At 64.3% G+C, this 3,886-nt stretch overlaps 1 pseudogene across 1 annotated transcript; it reads left to right on the top strand.

The window, feature by feature from the left end:
- Positions 1-230: 230 nt before the first annotated feature.
- Positions 231-3,669, top strand: LOC309621876 (thimet oligopeptidase-like; annotated as a pseudogene). The gene is made up of 6 exons: positions 231-372; positions 573-948; positions 1,037-1,232; positions 2,404-2,524; positions 3,161-3,299; positions 3,514-3,669. The product of its transcript is annotated as a thimet oligopeptidase-like (transcript).
- The last annotated feature ends 217 nt before the right edge of the window (positions 3,670-3,886 follow it).

Genomic DNA, 3,886 nt, shown 5'->3' with positions numbered 1-3,886 from the left:
CCTTAGAGCTCATCATGGTTCACGCCGTTTCTGGTTCCAAAAGGACCTGTGTTCATAAAGACCACATGTTAGGACAGCACCAAAGTGTCTAGAAATCCAGGCCAGGAGGAGGAGGGAGGGGGTTTGGCTGTGCCCGCCAGTGGCCTGAGAGCCCTCCCACCCACAGAGACCTGGCCCGGGGCCTGTGGGGAGGGCGTGGCCCACGGTCCCCAGCGCTGGCTGTCTCTGGGTTCCAGGAGAACTGCGCGATCCTCGGGGAGCTGGTAAGGCTGCAGGCTCAGAAGTCCCGCCTGCTGGGATTCAGCACGCGTGCCGACTCTGTGCTGGAGATGAACATGGCCAAGACCAGCCAGGTGGTGGCCACTTTCCTAGGTAACCCCGCCTCCCCGAGTCCCAGTGGGGACGGGGGTCAGGTGGACCTTGACTGGACGTGGTGCTGCCTGAGACCCCACTGTGTCAGCCCTTGGGGGTCGCCTTCCCCAACCCTTCATTCTGCCTCGAGGGGCGTGGGGTGGGGGGCGGCTGGGCGGCTGCCACAGGGACATAGCTGAGCCTCTCCCCTCCGCCCGCAGATGAGCTGGCCCAGAAGCTGAAGCCCCTCGGGGAGCAGGAGCGGCCGTGATCCTGGAGCTAAAGAAGGCTGAGTGCCAGAGGCGGGGCCTGCACTTTGACGGGCCCATCAACGTCTAGGACCTGCGCTACTACATGAACCAGGGGGAGGAGACGCGCTACCACGTGGACCAGTACCTGCTCAATGAGTCCTTCCCCATGCAGGTGGTCACGCGCGGGCGGCTGGGCATCTCCCAGGAGCTGCTGGGGCTGACCTTCGACCTGGAGGAAGGCGCCAACATGCGTCACGAAGATGAAGATGTGAGGCTCTACACGGTCCGGGACGCGGCCTCGGGCAAGGTCATCCATCAGCAAGTTCTACCTGGACCTCTACCCTCGGTGCATGCGTGGGGGAACCTGTTGGCCGTGGGCCGGGGCTCCTCTGTGGTAGCGGGGGTAGCGGGGCCTCACCCGCGTCCCTCCCCAGGGAAGGGAAGTCCGGGCACATGGCCTGCTTTGGCCTGCAGCCGGGCTGCCTGCAGCAGGACGGGAGGCGCCAGATTGCCATCGCGGCCATGGTGGCCAACTTCACCAAGCCTACGCCCAACCCGCCCTCCCTGTTCCAGCATGATGAGCTGGAGACCTACTTCCATGAGTTCTGGCAAGCGATGCACCAGCTCCGCTCCCAGGAGGGTGCGGGCGAGGGGCTGAAGGCAGGGGGCGGGGAGGGCCCGGGCTCTCCCGTGGTCCTCAGGCAGGCCCTCGCCACGGGATTCTTCCGCTGATGTCACCCCGCACGAGGAGACGCCCTCGGTGTCAGTTTCCATCATCAAACCCCACGCACTGGGCGCGTAAACAACGGAAGTGGATGTCCTCGAGACTCTGGAGGCTGGAAGTCCCAGATCAAGGAGTCAGGACTGGTTCCCTGCATGTTAAATACAGGTATTCAAGAGTTGCCTTTAAAAAAGACAAAATAGAAGAAAGGAACGTTGCATGCAAGGCTGGTGAGTGATGAGTGATGAGAACCAGAGGTTAGGCTCTGGGGCCAGGAGCACCACGCCCTGTGAGGCCCTGGGGCTGCTGCCAGTCTCGGTGGAGGCTCAGCAAGTCCCAGTGACTTCCCAATGTGGGGGGGGGTCCCCAGATGAGCGTCTGGGCCCAGGACCCAGTGCTCGTTCAGTCTTCCTGCAGTCAGCCCTTCGTCCTGAGAGCGATGCTCTCACAGACTGCAACCGGAGCGCGTGGGGACACTTTACTGAGCTGTGCAGCCGTCACTACTGCCCTGTTCTGGAACATTTCCCTCACCCCAAAAAGGTCCCTCACGCCCTTAGTTATCATTCCCTCCCCTCCCCTGTCCCTGACAACCAGGAACCCACTCTGACTCTGTGGATCTACCTGTTCTGGACGTTTCCCCTCAGTGGGGTCACACCCTGTGTGTCCTTCTGTGTCTGACTTCTCTCGCTGAGCACCGTGTTCTCACGGTGCATCCACGTGGCAGCGAGTGGCAGGGCTTCACACCTTTGCGTGGTCGAGGGCCGGAAAAAAGACAAACGAAAAGAAGGGCACGTTGCCTGCGACTCTGGTGACAGCCGGGGATGAGAACCAGAGGGTAGGCTCTGGGGCCGGGAGCGCCGCGCCCTGTGAAGCCCTGGCGCTGCTGCCAGTCTCGGCGGGGCACGAGCAGCGCCGTCCCCCAGGAGCTGCTGGACAAGCTCATCAAGTCCCGGCTGGCCAACCCCCGTGCGGCCGGGCCGAGGGAAAGGAAAGGGGCTCCCGGACCGCCCGGCTGGAAAGCGCGGCCTGGACACAGTGCCAGCGCCCCCGTCTCCTTCCTCCCGCCCTCCAGGCCTCTTCAACCTGCGCCAGATCGTCCTGGCCAAGGTGGACCAGGCCCTGCACACGCAGACGCCCTCGGACCCGGCCTAGGACAATGCCCGCCTCTGCCAGGAGATCCTCGGGGTCCCAGCCACGCCAGGTAGCCAAGCGCACGCCGGGCCCACCTTAGCGGTCGGTTGGCGGCTACTGCCCAGGTCAAGAGGATCCTCTGGTGGTGTGTGAAGGGGGACCGACTGACGGGCTCTGGTCGAGGCTCGCTGACCTCTGGCCTCTTCCTGCCTGGGTTCCTGGGCTGGTCCCTCCAGCTGTGGCCCGCGGAGTCCGAGGGTGGGCTGGGCGTATCTGCACGTGCTTTCTGGAGAGCCTGGAAGAGGCAGGAGAGGGCTTCATACCCCGGACGGAACGCGTCGACGAGGTTTGCCCGAGCGTGTCGGTGCGGAGACGCAGTTCACTCCCTCGTGAGCGCTTTAACCCGCGCTCTCCCCGTGCTGGAGGGCGAGCCCTGACTCATCCCTCGGAGCCTCGGGCAGCTGTCCCTGTAAGAGGCTTAGGGGTGAACCCTCGTGAGCTTCAGCAGAAAGTCGGCAAAGATTGATTTGTGTCCCTCCACTGAGTTGCCCGCAAGGTCCCCGTTTTCTAGAAGTGTTGGGCCAATACTCCCTCTAGTGGCAGGGGACTCAGACAGGGCTGCTTTGAGGCCCCAAGCTCTGGGCTCTGGGGAAGGGGCACGGAGCGGCCAGGGGGCCGGGCAGGAGCCTCTCCGCGTGTGTCCCAGGGACCCACCTGCCTGCGACCTTCGGCCACCTGGCAGGAAGCTACGACGCCCAGTCCTATGGCTACCTGTGCAGCGAGGTGTACTCCGCGGACACGGTCCACACACTCGTTTCAAGCAGGAGGGCGTCCTGAGTGGCAAGGTGAGAGGCCGGCCTGCCGTGCAGACCAACACGGAGGTCCTTGGGCCTGGGCCTAGATGCTTTTGCCGCCCGCCTGGGCCTGCCAGGCTCTGAGGGCCCTGCCCAGAACCCCCTGCTCCCCTGCCCTTTGTTGAGTCACAGCAGAGGTGGCCACACCCACACCCTCCGTGAAGGGGGTGCTCCACCCTCCTGCAGCCCCGCCCCCTCTCCTCAGGTTGCCATGGACTACAGAAGCTGCATTCTGAGGCCAGGGGGCTCCGAGGATGCCAAGGGCATGGTGAAGCTCTTCCTGGGTTGTGACCCCATGCAGGACGCCTTCCTCCTGAGCAAAGGGCTGCAGGTTGAGGGCTGCAAGCCGCCGGCCTGCTGACGGCACGGGGTTTTGCCCCCCCAGGCGGGCCGGGTGCCTTAGCGCCCCGTCGGGGCGGGGGAGGGGCCGTGTGTCCTCCCAGCCCCCGAGTCCCCGGCGGCCGGCCTAGGCCAAAAGTCTCCACCTGGAAGTGTCTGGAAAGCCTGGCATCAAGGCTCCCCCTTGTTGCACTAATGCAATCCCTTCCTGGGGAGCTTTCCTGGTAACAAAACGGTTC

Source organism: Balaenoptera borealis, assembly GCF_965194805.1.
Source record: "Balaenoptera borealis genome assembly, contig: HAP1_SCAFFOLD_1118, whole genome shotgun sequence".
Taxonomy (NCBI): domain Eukaryota; kingdom Metazoa; phylum Chordata; class Mammalia; order Artiodactyla; family Balaenopteridae; genus Balaenoptera; species Balaenoptera borealis.
Note: the sequence above shows the minus strand (reverse complement) of the source record. Positions and strands in the feature narration are given on the sequence as shown.